The sequence below is a fragment of the Copadichromis virginalis genome, linkage group LG7, assembly GCF_057382275.1.
Source record: "Copadichromis virginalis isolate Kocher_CV1m ecotype Utaka linkage group LG7, C_Virginalis_male_GT1.1, whole genome shotgun sequence".
Taxonomy (NCBI): Eukaryota; Metazoa; Chordata; class Actinopteri; order Cichliformes; family Cichlidae; genus Copadichromis; species Copadichromis virginalis.
In genome coordinates this window covers 11,611,586-11,627,376 of record NC_140624.1, presented here as the reverse complement: position 1 = coordinate 11,627,376, position 15,791 = coordinate 11,611,586, and the positions used below count along the sequence as shown (strand labels likewise).

Here is a 15,791-nt window from a genome sequence, read left to right as displayed (position 1 = left end):
GCACTGTAAATTGTGCCGAAAGCAAGTCTGGAAATACAATAAACTGGTGCATGCGTCACACTGTGCACCACGTTATTGTTTCGGTGAAATGAATTTCTACAATACTGTTACTGTTAATTCTACTCTCTGCAGTGTTTAAATGCTTACACACACACACACAGTTACTGTCCCTCCACACATACGACTCTGTTCTCCTTCTATGCCCCAGCTTTGTTTACTTTTTCCCACCGAAGCTTCTAGACTTCTGATTGGCCAGCATTTCGGCACGGTTAGGAATCTAGCGCCACCTGCTGCTTTGGCATGTTCATAGCAGCGTTTTCCTTCATTTCTGCCTTTATGTGTGGACGGGATTATTTTTAAAACGAAAACGGAAAATCTCAGTTTTCAAAAATACCCGTGTACGTGTGGACGTAGCCTCAGTCTCTGACTGGAAGCGCTAATTCGTCATTCGGCTTTTGTCAGACTAAAGTAACTGTTAAAACTGTTTGAAAAGCTAAGCTATACAACAAGGAGAGATTGAGAATTTTCTTTTAGTTCTCAGTTTATTTGATATTGACAAAAGTTAGTCAGTTTTGTCTGTTCTTCTGTAAAACAAACTAAGATTTATTTTTAGAATTAATATTTTGTTTCTAAGTGGAATTGACAATTTAGTAGTCTGTTTCGTTTGTTCTATTTTGAAACTTAAACGCTTTAGCGGCTGCCTTTTGTGTAGTTTGCAATATTTGCCTTTATTTATCTGAAAAAGTCTCATGTTCCTTAAGTACATCTACCCTGTTGAACTTATTATGGGAAATAAATATTTAAAAACAAGCTGCTGATTATTTCACATTTTACTTGTGAGCAACGGCACATTTAAATCTTACAAATATAGTTATTTGGCTTATATCGTGATAGATATCGTTATCGCCTGAAATGGAAAAAACATATCGTGATATGAAAAAATCTCATATCGCCCAGCTCTAGTTTAAATGTTGGTTTAAAAATGTGAATTCAGTTAATCTAATGCAGTATTTTTGAATTTTAAACAAATTTTTGACACAGTTCCATGATATTTGTGTGTTCTAGATTTAATGACAGGTGGTCGAATAAACTTGTCTTGTTCTGCTTTTTGTTTTTTAATCTCCAACTTGAGAAATCATTAAGAAAAATTACTGTGCAAAGGCACTTTTTTCAATCAAGCAACCTGGAAATACCAGGACTCACTGTCTATGCTTACATTTTAAGTTTCCATGCTAACCTGCTACTTTGGTGCAGGACTTACGGACTGACTTGCGCATTTAAAATTTATAAGTTTTGTTTGGAGGGAATATTTTACTTTCTTTTCTTGTTTGTTTCAGTATTAATATAGCTACTTTTTGGATTATTAATTTATTTATTTATTTGAGACGCCACAAATCACACAAAAGACTTAACTTTATGTCAAAACATTTTTTATGCTCTCTGGAAGAGACATTTTGATTTTTAACTTACTATTTGGTTAATTTTGTATTTGTTGTTTGGTCGAGTGTGTAGGACAGATAAACACTGGAACAGTCTGTAAATACAGTTATAGTTAAAAAACGAAGCCAGTTTCTCTTTGTTTCTCCCTCCCCACCATTGTCATTTTTTAAAATTTAAATAAATTTTTTTTCTGAACACTACTACTGCCTTTCTTTCTTTCTTCCTTTCTATTATAAGTCTGAGTAAAGAAATCGCTGCATTTGGGTGCACCTGAAGAGGCTGCATTTGCTCGCAGCTGCAAGATGGTGCCATTAAAGCAGAGCTATTATTTTTTCTGTTGACTATTTCTTCTACATTCAACCAACATTATTAGCAAACTTACTCATGGGTAAATAAATAAATCGCTCTTCTAAAAACGATTGGTGAAAGGCTCAGCCTGTCGTCAGTCAATAAATTTGTCCAATCGCCCAACCTTATCACAGTCCTTACAACTGTTTCTTTATAACCTTAAACCCTGAAAATGTGATATATATTTCTTACTGATAAAAATTGCATTATGTGGGAAATGTCCATACCAACTGGCAGCTGTAGCTTTCTGGTAAGCAACATCTCATTGGTCCTTTTCTATGTGGTATACTTGCCTACCACTCTGTTATGAAATTCTAGTGTTTTATTTGTCTGTTACTGAGAACTAATTAGCAGGTATTTATCTGTGATCATAAAGGCTATGGATGTAGCTTGCAAAACAAGTTTGCTAGCATTGGCTGATAACTTAGCTCTTCCCCCTTCTTTCATCTACATATAATCACTTCAGATGGCAACAGGCAGAAAAATTGGAGTCCAGAAACGAATGGGTTACACCCACTTTTTTACATGCAGTCTGTTCTCCAACCACCAAGACTGCTCTGTTGAAGTGGCACATTATGCGCCAAGTAGTGCTTCTGAAGAAAGCCGTACTACTGTACTACTGTTTAAAAGTATGTTAAACAGTAGTACAGATATTGACTCTGAGTCACAGTATGAGTTTTTATAACATATTTTCTTATTTGTATTTGCAGAGGCCAAGTGTTCAACTAGATTTTGGAATTTCTTTAGGCAACAGCATTTCCCATAGTATCACACCATGATTCAGCTTAAGAAACTTTTCAACTCCTGATGTGCATAAATTATTTATAATCAGCCAGTCGTGCTATGTTAAAGTCATGAAAAATTATGTCATCCTAAACACACTTGACATATTAACCTCTAACTGCTCAGCTCATATTAACTCTGTTAATACAGATTGTGTATCTGAGGAAAATCCCTCCATCACCATACTCCCTGTGACTTTGTATGAGCTTCAAAAGATATCGTCTTAACATGACACATTATCAATGAGGACATTATATAAACAAACACTTCCTGTGTTACCCCTTTGCTCTAACTGATGAAGTATTTTCAGTATTTCCCTATTTTCAGTATTTCATTATTTTTGTTGCTTATTGCTCTGTTCACTGTGTTACACACAAACACACATGGAATAATAAAAATTAATGCATGCATGCTCCTAGAGGTTTATAAATTTGCATAGAATTACAGTGTGGCTCTGTGGTCTGATTTGGTATGATGGCATGTGCCCATTTACACGGTTGTCTATCATAAGATGGACTTCTCACCAGGGAACAATAATAATGCCAAACCCATAGGGAGCAATAGTCCCCCCCCCCCCCCCCCCCGACCCCCCCCAACCTACCAGTAAGCCTGTGAGCTGTGTTAAGTGTCATGGCAGCCTTTTGATGTTGCACAGACCGCAACTCAGAAATGGTAAACAGCAAAGATGAACCAAGATCTTCCTCCAGGGGGAATCCACAGTGTAAGGATATTAGGGACGTTATGCATAATGCGTCTCAGCAGCAGCGCATTTACCCAATCCCAACATGTCTTTTTTAAACACTGGGAACCGAGATTAGACACAGAACTTCTAGATATCCAATTCTCCACCAGCATTTGGAAATCCACATGAAGATTTTACTAAATAAAAAGCATGTTTTGGAACACATACATGGGGTCCATATTGTTTAGGGGTATGGTGACTGGGTGTCTTCGGAGAATGTCTGCTTTTAATGGGAAAAAAAATTAAAAAGCTCAGAATAAATATTTGATTTTCTCTTCCCATTTTTATCTTCCACGCGATGCCTCTTTCCCACAGTGTTCCATTACATAAAAGGTTTATGCAATCTGAGCAGTGAGGATGGCCATGAGTCATAACAACAGTGAAAAGGCTAGCTAAAGTAGCACTGATTTTTTTTTTCTTAGAATTTTATGTTATAGAATTGGTCTTTTAATGATCGCATGCAGACCTGTGATTCATGCATTTCATTTCATTTATATTACATTTAAAATAATGAAACTGCTCACTCATCTCTCCGTACCACATGGCTGAGAGATGATGGAAGTGTGAGAGAAAAAAGTAGGTTTTGCTAAATCATTTTGTCATAGTGCTTCATGTTGTTAAGGCTCCTTCAGGTCACAGTGGGTGACAGTTTTCATTTTTAATAATCACTCACGTTATCACTTTGCTTTTGTGAATGACAGTAAACATCAGTTTTAATGAGGCTTTTCCTGAAAATGTGCAAGGCAGATCTGCCCATTCTAGTCTGATATGTATTGACATGAATGATTATCATTCACTGAGCAAATAATGAAATGGGTATTTCACGAGCTATAGCCTACAGTTTCTCCCAGATCAGATGATATGTGTTAGCTGTCACATGAACACTGTGTGCAAACATGCACAGAGAGAGACAGAGAAGGGGAAGACAGAAAGACCCCAAAGGCCTTCGCACAACTTGTCTCTCCAGGAAACAGAAAGATTCCTGGAGAGGCTCTGGCCCTGTGTCCCAGCTTCAAATAGCTAATTGCCTCAGGCCCTCTATCCCAGGGCCAGCGGCTCATGATGAATCCCGACCTCCCTAATCGCAATACCCGCTGTGAACACCTCTGTAAGCTGGACCAGTGACAGAGGTTCAGAGGAGGATTGAAACAAAGTAAAGAACAACCCAGTCTGACATGAATCCAGGATGGCAACAGCCAGTGGAAACACTACACTATTTTCACCTAGATCGGCAGCCCACAGCACACAGATGGAAAGTGGACTGGGAGAAAGGAAGAGGACAGACGGGCAGACGCACAAACAGCGGGCAGACTCAACACCTCACTTGCAATCACAGTCACACTATGAAGAGCTGGGATTTGGAGACTGGAGATGCAAAGACAATCATTTCTGAATGCCCTGGATTTAAAGGGACAAGTTTTGACTGAATTAAAATGCAAAAAAAGAAAGAAAAGAAGAAAACATGGCCTGACTATGTACAAGAAAGAAAAAGTAATATTTAATTTTCTGGATGATTTCAGAAGTAAAATGATATGTAACTATTGAACTCGGCCAGACTTGCACTTTAACTTAAGTGGGCAACATAAAAAAGACAATCTCATCATCCTGAATCTACAGAAAAACATACTCAGTGCACAATGGTTTGGAAACTCAAATGCATAACTCACTGCAATGTTCATGGTGCTATAGCTGTGCTCAAACAGTAGAGAGGAAGACAACTTTAAACTGTAAGTCAGAGCCCTGCGGTGAACCGGAGCAGCTTCCACAGAGCAGAGGGGGCTGGGGTCACTTCCTTTCCCTGTTCATATGGCTGATGTGTGCTGGAGAATAATAGGAGGAATCACATCCCCCCAGCTGTTCTAGTTCACAAAGCTTCTCAGACAGACAGAAAAACAAGGATATTACAGACAAGGCCTTCTTCCTGCAGATGAATTGGCCACAGGGCCGGTCCAGCTGCAGGAGATCCAACTGTTCCTTCCCAGAAGCTACTGAACTTTTAGTCAATGGGCTTTGTGTATGAGCTGTGACACCTAAGTCTCACAGCTGTAATGAATACACCAGCCATTGATAAACACTTTTTAATGCATTCGACTTTTATTTTTGGTAACCTAATGGACGGCTAGATTAAGTGGCTGTAACTGATGAATCAAAGAGCCTATATTAGCCCTCTCTAACAGCACAGTAAACACCTCCATCACTTAGACAACAGCAGACTTTGAAGAGAGTTTTACTTTGCACACAGTTCAATTGTTTGTCTGTTGATGAGGCTTCTACTTCATCGCCTCTATACAAAGACAGAGAAGTTAAATCTCCAGCGAGAGAGGCTTTTTAAGATCTACAGTAGAGCATGAGTAATTCAATACAGTGGGGTATATTAGCAATCATGGGAGATCTTTTGATCTAGTAAATTATATTATAATATATTCCTTTGATTTATGTGTTTTTCAAAAAGTCTCATTAAGATGCGGCTAAAATGCAACTCAGCAAAGACATGTCTTTCTTAACTTCAGCTTAGTTTTGTACGTGATATTGTTTAGCTACATCATTGACTAATATTAGGTCTCCATGCAGGACAACAAGATGAAAACAAGGTGAAAAATACTGACTGAAAGCACGGGACGCGCATGTTTTCGCTCTACGTCTTTTGAGTTTGGCTCACTCACTTCAGAAATGAAGCACAGTGTGATTCTGTGGTTTTTCGTGCAGTCCAGAAAGTCAAAGAGGCGAGGAGGCATCTTAAAGGTGTTAAATGATTTGACTTGTTAAAGTCATCACCTTTGCTCTAGCACATGCTTCCACAGTCTACCCTCCCAAACCACACCAACTGTGGAAGGCCAGTTTATGCTTAACACAGTAGCCACAACCCAAGAAACCAAGAAATTCTGAGTTTAAAAAAAAGCAATAGCATAATTTAAAAAAAAAACATTAAGACTTGATTCTTCACCATTATAGTCTGCTTGCATTATGGATACAAATAAACTGACAGGGTACAGTGGCAAAAGCAGGCTGACAGCATTACAGTGTGGCTCTGTGTGAGGATCTTCCTGCTGAGTCTCCTGTGTGGTCCAGGTTGCAGAGGTGAAGAGACCTCCAGCCAGGCCTTGTTTGAAAGAGCAGGAGAGACAGGAAAAGACGGTGCGGCCTTAAGCTGCTCTGCCCTGCTCAGCAGCACATGTGCTGAGTGAGCCAAAAGGGTGGCTTACCACCAGAGGTCTCAGTCAAGGGCAGGACAGTTGAAAGGTCACTGCTAGCTGTCTTGCTATACAAACAGTACCTCAGTGAGTAATGCCTTCACCCTCTGAGCTGTTATAGAGCTTTAAAAAATACTAGAGATGATGAGCATAGTTTATAACTGTCAATTAAATGTAAGCATTCAATCAAAGAGCTATGATTTTTTTTTAAATAATTTTTCTAAATAATTTTATATTGTTTATCAGCGCCTTAGCACAAGTTTTGCCAGTGGGCTTTGTGATGTCTTAATTAAATTTCGGTTTATTTTGTGTATTTTAATCAGTCAGATACTTCACGCAAGTTGCTGTTGTCAGTCACCCAGTGCTAGTTCATGCCCATATCAGTGGTTCACGGTCACAACACATGAATGTTCTGTCTTTAAAGTAAGGCACCGGCACTAACCAAAGACCCATAGTGACTCCCACAGTCCAGAATTTATCAGACATCTGATCTGATTAGCATTAACAAAATTAAAAGAAAACATGTAACTAAACATGAGTAATTATATGTATATATTTATAATAACAATTAATAGTCCATTGGGAGCAGTCTACAGTTAGCTGTAGCCTAAAACATTATCTCCCAGGCTCAAGATTCTGCATCCAACCTCCAGGTCTCACAGAGGAACGCTGGAATCTCCATGCTGATGATACAGCTCCAGTAAGGAGTTCCAACAAACAATGAATCACGCTAAGATGTTTTAGTTAGGAAGACTGATTATTGTTATGCATCTGACTCTTTTAAACATAGATATTAATTCAAGTTCTTGCAAAGAAAAAAAAGCATACCACAAATTTAAAAGAACGATAGCCGTGCAAAGAAGAAAAACAGAGAAAAGACAACTGTGCGTTAAAAAAAAGTGTCGCCTCAAGCTAATTGCCGTCAGTGAACAGACTCAGTATCTTGTAGCAAGTTTAACGGACCAAACCAACTCACACAGCTGGAGCGGTGTTGGGGGTGCTAGAGAACACAGTATAATGAGTTTAAAGTTAATAACTAGCCTGGTATAGACACAACTTCAAGGATTCACAAAATAAAACTAGGGATTCAAAACACAGACAGATAAATAACCATGCAAGAAATTTCAAATAAATATAGCAATCAAACTACACTGTATAATACTATAATAGCCATAAGGGCCTTAATTTTCTTAAGAAATCTGCAGCATAAAAGAACAGCTTGGCTTACCAAACAACCAGAGAAACACTATCCTCTTTAACGGGCCAAGAATGTTCAGCTTCTATCTCTTATTTTTTATTCAATGCATCCTTGGCTTTCAGCTCTCTGCTGTTTTGTCCTCCTTGAAAAAAAAATGTCCTGGGAGGAGGAGAGTGAAGGAGAAAAGACTTTCACTCAGTGATTCAGAGGCATCGTGTAAACGCCAGCATTCTCCTTCTGACAACCGGCGTTAATTGCAGATCCGACTCGCCCACACACTCCACATTTCTCCTGGAAGGAGAAGCTGATACACTGAGATTGAAGTGGGATGAGGAGTGCAGTAAAAGATGCTGCAGCTGCCCATTCCTCGCACCGTCACCACCTCTCATTTCTCCCTTTCCACTGAGAACTTGTGCTGAGACGCAAACAAGCGCTTACGCACATTTACACAGGCATGCAGGGGCACACAAACATCCCATATAACAAGGCTAAAACAGTTACTAAACACTGGTAGTCATTGTGCAATACCAGCCATAACGATTAAATAAATACAGGACAAAACTCTCATATTATCAAAGCTTTCTGTGTGCTTGTCTAATGGACGCTATAGAACATTTGAGGTCTCTGAGGTTAGTGCAACAGTTCACAGCGCACGTGAGAAAGACATTTACGGCAGCCCTATCTGTGCCTTCATACTCATTCCTTTGACTAATACATGACATAAATTGTTAAAATGATATTCATTTCAGCACGATGAAAAAATCCCTCATCCACACATTAGACACAGGAGGTCACGTGATGTAGATCATGAGCAACAAGGCCCATTACTGGCGAGGCCTGGGGCAGCACAGAAGCTAATGACTGCAGATTGGAGGGTGCTTTAATGCTTTGCTTTAGAAATCACTGGCAACCAGCTGGTACGGTAACGTGCATGCTTTCAGAGTAGCGGTAGCACAAAAAGGACAGTGAGAAAATGCAAGTACCCTTTAATGCTGCTGTAACAACTCGTGCCCCTAGAAAAACAATGAAATTTGTCATTAGTTCAACCTGATAAGGGGGTAATATACTGTAAGCAGTAAAATAGTTACAACTGTGGTAAAGACAAAGTCACGTTTTATATATGCATGCAACATACAGAGGGGTTTTTTTTTCAACACGGCAAAACATGAGTTTGATTTTGCTGGGTTTTATCCACACAAAAGGCAGTTTATACGTTCAAATGTGAAGCACAACCAAATATTTTCCACACAGTAGATCCACTCATGAATGAGCTTATAAAATCAGGACAATTTCAAGTCTTATTTTCAGTTTCAACTGAATAAAAACTACTCCTTCTGTGCAATATTAATGAGCTATGCAGGGTGTAGCATACACTAGAAACATTTGAGAAGGTCAGGTTACCGTTGGCCATTTCCCACTCTGGCCAGGGGTTAAGGTCACCAGAGTGCCAGAGATTCAAAGAAACACCAGGCAGCAAAGGTTCTCTCGCACAATCTCCGCTGGCCAAAGATCCTTATGCAGCTTAACTTAAAGGTGCGATGCCCCTGTCACTATGCCTGTCACTTAAATGCATAAAATGTGTCACCTTCAAGTGAACTTATTAACCAGGGAGAAATCTTTAAGGTCAAAGATCATCTAAAATATCTCACATCAATTCACTTGATTGGGCACGCTTTGGCTGAGCATATTTCAGTTTTAACCAGTCGCATATCCCTTCATCTATTTCAACTAACTATGAAAATATATAGTACATATATGTATACATATACAATATAGGCAACTACCTCAGCTTTGACTTTTATCATGCCAATTGCTCTAATGAAAGAAAAAGTTTGTTTATTCACGTTATAATGCTGTACATCTACAAATTAAAAAATACCTGCATACATAAAATGTATTTTATTTTACTTTTTTTTTTTATTAAAGGAGGTTAGGTGTTTAAGGAAAACATACAATCTGCAGTAAACTCACGCCAGACAACTTTTTTATTACCACTGTCACCGTGTGAGCTCGCCTGATGTTGTCAGTGTGATGGCTCAACAGTGTTATTATATACACACTGATTACTATTTTCCCCCAGGAGACTCGCCCGTTTTACAAAGTATGGCTAATCATTTCACACTCTGGACAACAAGTCAGAATCTGTGTGAGTTTTAAGACTCACAATTGACAAACCGACCATGTAGTCGAGCTTCTAGTACAACGTATTACCGGCTTAGAGATGAGTCCTATAAAAGTTTTTAACAACTGACAGATATCAACAGCGCGCGCGTCTAGCTACACCCTCCCAAAATACGACACTTGGGTATTTTACGACACGGAAAGCGACTAATTACCAAGTGTGACTTATATTAAATGACGCCACTTTTTACGCTGTCTTCTCGCAAAAGCTACATGTTATTAGGATACGATAGATAGATGTCTCCTAATGTCTCCCAAATCCACACTCTACGTCTCCCTCTTGCGCTTTTCTACACTCACTCTCACTGTAGCTACAGTATCGCTGCCACACTCCGCAACATTGTTTCTATTTCCGTTACTCACCTTTACTCCCAAGTCAGTCGCTGTATATAGACACTCTATATCGGTGACTCCAGTGGATAAACGTAATTTCAGTTCACATTTACACGCTGACTGCTATTTTAGGGGGAGCTGACAAACTCAGAAAAGCCAGTCTCCCTCTTGTCAGTGAGACTCCTCCCCTCATCTGACGAACTGCCTCTGCCCCCCACTCCCTCCTTTCTCTCTCCCTCTCTCTCTCTCTCTCTCCACTATCTCTCTCACACACAGCGTCAAAACATGTAGAGAACAAGCTGTCTAAACAGTGTTTTGTTTTTAAACTTCAACATTCATGTGAGGTGAACATTAATCCATTTTGTGCTCATTTTCAGACATGGAACTACCCCCTCAAAAAATTGTACAAAATCAAAGAAAACAATTATAGAAGCATGTCCTCAATTCCTCTTCCTTTAAGGCGCATTTTTATTTAAAAAGCTACTTTTCCGAACTCACTGGCCTCGGCCTCATTACAAACTACATTTGACGTCATATCTCTAAGACAACAGCGATGGAATTCGGTTTGAAGGGCAGTTCCGTCGGCCGATGAAAACTCGCAGCGCCCCGTGAGCAGCTAATCGGAGCGGGAAGGCGGGACCTTCGTGACTCCCATACGGGCATGTCACGTGTATTTGCGGGGGTCATCGTCACAGGAGGTGTGGCTAGCAGGGGCTGTAGTGGCGAGTGGCCCGCCCCGCTGTTTATACTGGCGTTTGGAGGCAGGTGTCATTTTCTCTTGCAATTATGCGTTTATTATAGATTTGATAGACTTGATTCTGGAGCAAATTTACAAATGAGTGGCTATTACGATTAAATGTGGCAGTTTAAAGCTGTTTGAAGCTAACAGGGCTTTCTGGTTTGAAATGGAGCCTGAATAGAAGGACCCTTTTCTTCTATTTTAAATACGAACTTGGACTGTATTTACCAAGAAACTATTCTAGCTACAATTTACTTTATAGATTTATCGCATAAGATTTATTTCTTGATGTCTTACTACCCAACATTGGAGGTGAGCTTCCCTCCCTCCAAGACATCTACAGGAAGCGCTGCCTGAGGAAAGCGGGGAGGATCATCAAGGACTCCAGTCACCCCAGCCATAAACTGTTCAGAGGTTCTGCAGCATCCGGTCCCGTACCAGCAGACTGAGAGACAGCTTCTTCCACCAGGCCATCAGACTGCTGAACACGTCATAGACACCTCAGCTTCACTACTGGAACTTCAACATTATGCACTACATACTGTATATAAATGCCACTTGTTTTGCACATATTCAACTCTGTATATTTTATTTTATATATTTTATTATTATTATTATTATTTTATTTTATTTTTTTACTATTTAATTTGTAAAAATGTGTATACACACACACACACACACACACACACACACACACACACACACACGTAGGAAAATATTTAGTATACACATCCAGAAATGCATACACTATTATATATTGTACATATATTTATTAGTTTCAGGTTGGCCATTCTTGTATTTTGCTCGTTTGTGTTGTTGTGTTTGCACATCTCTGTTGCTTGTGGGGCTCGCACACAAGAATTTCACTCGCATGTGCTGTGCCAGTGTGCCTGCACATGTGATGTGACAATAAAAAGTGATTTGATTTGATTTGATTTGATTTGATTTGAACAGCAGGTTAACATAAACTCTGTCTTAACAAGGTACGCCAGGTTACGCCTCACACAAGTTAATTATTCATTTTAAAATAATTACATTTGTTAGCATAATAACCCTTTTCCCCTCCAAGATTAAAAACATAAATGAAAGAATGTCCTTGATATCCTTTTGTGGTTTTGCTGCTTTATTAAAGGATCCACTTCCTGAATCCTCAGTCTTTCTAAGAGTGAAACCCAGAAGTCTCACAAAAGTTTTACACATTAAACTACATTATCTATTTGTGAAGGAATAGAATCACTCTTTCATATACAATAGCTTTTTGGGTAGCACATTTTTATTAATATACAGCTGATAAAATCAATTTTAGATCACAAGGAGTAACCAAACTTTCAGTGTCTGAATGTTTTCACTTCCTCTAAATACTTTAGAAATGGTAGTCAGAGCAGCAATTTTGTATCTCTGCAAACACACTGTATGGTTTGATGGTGCTATGATGAAACATTTTATACTTATTCAGGAATGACGGAGAGGGTTTTGTACAAAGTTGATTAGTGTTTGTTTCGTCTGTGGTGCATTGTGTTATCTAAGTCACCAGTTAGTTTGAGCTGTAAAAAGAAAGGCTGTGTTTAGTGTTCCTGGGACCTCCTGACTCCTCATAAGTCTAAAGCAAGAAGTCAACATACCTTTAAAAAAAACTATTAAAACACAAAATGTCACAGCCTTGGAATAATTAGGCCAAGAAACAGCAAACTAACAGATTAAATGGCAAATCAGTTAGTTTCATTCTATCATGGACTTGTGACCTGTCCACACTGTATCCTGGAATATGCTCCAACATCCCCCACCCCCCACCACCTTATTAAACTGAATTGGATCAGCACTAAAGAAACCCTGTCTTTCTCAAGACTTTTCTCAAGACTTCTCCCTCCGTGCCAAAAAACCAAAAAAAAAAAAAAAGCCAAAGTGATGAAATTAAATTTTAGAATAAGTCCTTAAACAAAAAGGGAGTAATAATGTTTCCATTCTATCTACAGCTGTTGATTTACACTGCCCTACCATTTGATTCTGAAAATCATGCTAGCATTTTAAATCATAACATCATATTGCCAGGTAACGTACATTTCTGGTTGTTCTTTCGTGGGAGGCCATTTAATTATTATTTTTTGTGTGTTTCCCAAATTTACTATGTATTTATAAGCACCACATGACAGGGTTAGCAAGTTTTGTTTTGTTCTGTTTTGATTGTTAAATATTGAAGTACTTTTAGTCTAATGAGCAATTCATGCAGTTGTTACACTTTGATGAAGTCATTGAAGCCTTTCCTGTAATTTCTGGATGGCTGAAAATTGTAGTCAATAGCAAAAAATGAATATTTTGCACCCAGCAGTGCTTATATTATAACAATGCTGGTGCGAGATCTATCTTTGAAAAGATTTTTCTTTTCTTTATCCAGACAGAGAAGAACATATACTTTGTGTACTTTAATAAGTATTATTATGTTGTCTGTGTGGTAAAAGTTCAACCCTCTTTGATATATTGTAGCATATAAAAGTGGTATAATATATTACATAATATATGATGTATGTTTTCAAAGTGACTGAATCTGTTAGCGACTCATGTGTGGTATTCTGTTATTAGAAGATTAGTACTACTACATTGTTAGTACAACAATATTACATCTCATAACCAAAACAAAAATCAGCATTGTTTCAGCTTTGTCGTGATCCTTTATGAGTTCCAGCTGGTTCTTATTAGGGGTGCAACGATACACAAAATTCATGGTTCGGTTTGATACTTTGGTGTCACGGTTCGATATTTTTTCGATACAAACAAAATGTTCATGCCTTTTTAAATTATCATTTATTAAAATTATAAATATATATTTTAACTCAAAAGTACAGTTTTTAAATTTAATGTTGCTGAAACAACAAAATAAAAAAAATTAATCGATCTGATCGAGAAATCACTCATCTTGGGAAAAGAGAGTTTATTACAGAGAAATGACTCTTTCCAAAATAAAAGCTATACTATACGCTTCTTCTGGGGTATATTCTCAGCAGCATATTAAACATATCAGGTCCCCATAAGGAGACTCATGTGCTAACTGCTGTCTAAATGACTCGGGTAAAGTTTGTAGCATGTGTGCTTGTTGTTTTTGTCTACTTCCACTTTGCACTAGGATGATGTCGGTGTAAATGTGCTGTCATATTCGTTGTGTTCCCACTAGCGTTAATCTCGTTAAAATGACATTAACGCCATAATGCGGCAAATCTCCGTTAACAAGTTGCCACGGATCACCCCGTGCTTGGGGCTGGACAGCGTCAACAGGTTAACAAGCTAACTGCGCTAACGCACTAGTTCCCACAGCTTGAGCATTGCGTGACACATCCGATATACTGTTTTACTTTTGTCCATGATGCACCAGGGTCATGCTTCACATGAAAACCAAGATAGTTCCAAACGCCAGATCTGAATGAGGGTGGGGGAGGTTCAGTTTCGGGTAGCGTTGAGGCAGTTGCCATGTTGCGACGAGCTTAGCTTCTGTCTTGCTAGCTTGTGCTGCGCTCAGTGGATCTGCACTCGACAGTGCAGCCTAGGCGGAGTAGGCGCAGATCCACTGAGTGCTCAACACAGACAGCATCGTCAGAAGAAAAGTTGATAAAACAAATAAAAAATGTTGTATTGTTCGATACATATGCGTACCGAACCAAAAGCACTGTATCGAACGGTTCAATATTGATACAAGTATCATTGCACCCCTAGTTCTTATATATCTAAGTTCTAAGATATCACCTTAGCAGCACTTTTGCGTTAACGTGTGTTACCATCATCTCAAACTGAGGCTAGCAAAAAAGAACAAACAACAACAAAATCTTCTGCTATTAAGAATACAGAAGAACATCATTGTAGTGATCTGCATTACCTGTGTCAGTTTAATCCAATAAAAAGCAGTAGACTAATATATGAAAAGCTATGTGCAACCCATATTATCCTGGATGGGAGATAAAACTTAAAATGACATTAGCATCACATTTCGCTTCACATCCTGAGTGAGGACTTCAAGCCCTTTGTGACACCTGTGTCTTACCTGTTGTTCTACATGCGCCTTCACAGAACCTGCTGTTCCAATCTCCACCTTTCCTTCTGCAAGCATTGACTTTCCTTTTTTCTTCTTTCCGTTCTGCCCACAAGTCTTCTTTCTGCTGCTTTGTGTCACTCTACCCACTGATTTACCTCAAAGCCAGACCAGCTGGCTTTGGATGCTTCCCTCAGAGCCCTACGAGGCCCGTCTTCACACCCTGTTCTTTCTCTTGTCCCTTGGTCTCTCTGCCGGCACAGAGCAAGGGGCAGTGGTTTGAAGGGTAGGACCCCAGATGGACATAGACATGTCGGGCATGCATTATGTGATGGGGCTTGGCTCACGGCTCTCTAGACCAGCCACAGCTGTCAGTCATAGCTTCACAGATGAAGGTGTTGAGGACTTTTTTTTAAACCCCCTACTCTGTGAAAAGGATCATAAGAATAAAAAACTATTTTTTTCTAACACAAACAGTTTTTTAAAGAGTGAATGCTAATGTAGTTCATGAGAGAGTTTGTTTTTTTTGAGTGAAACAAGTCACAAGTCACAATATTTTTCTCATATATCAAACGTTTGTTTGCCTTTATCAATTAAGCAGCTTTTTTTTTTTACACATATGACACAGCAAGTGATGCATTTCAACCAGCTGAACGGACATGCCAAATAATGGTTTGTTCCAGCAGGGTTTTGATGCCGACAGCTGGCATTTCCAACTTACATTGCGCCAGACCACAAATAGACCCAGACACTCTCCAATTAAAAAATGCATGCAGCTAGCTTTATTAAGCCGTACAAGTCAAGTCTGATCTATCTTATGA

General features: G+C 39.0%; 1 protein-coding gene across 14 annotated transcripts in view; it reads right to left on the bottom strand.

Moving 5' to 3' along the window:
- The window catches only part of mef2aa (myocyte enhancer factor 2aa), a 68,640-nt gene extending 53,394 nt beyond the window's left edge, over nt 1–15,246 (bottom strand). For 6 of the 14 annotated variants that reach the window (XM_085461741.1, XM_085461743.1, XM_085461745.1 and 3 more), the window contains exon 1: nt 14,983–15,245. The gene's annotated coding sequence lies outside the window, so the exon portion shown is untranslated. Of the gene's footprint in view, nt 1–8,685; nt 8,716–10,246; nt 10,419–11,252; nt 11,364–14,982 lie in introns of those variants that run through there. The other 8 variants (XM_085461744.1, XM_085461746.1, XM_085461737.1 and 5 more) reach the window with 7 other exon arrangements.
- Between the last annotated feature and the right edge of the window lie 545 nt (nt 15,247–15,791).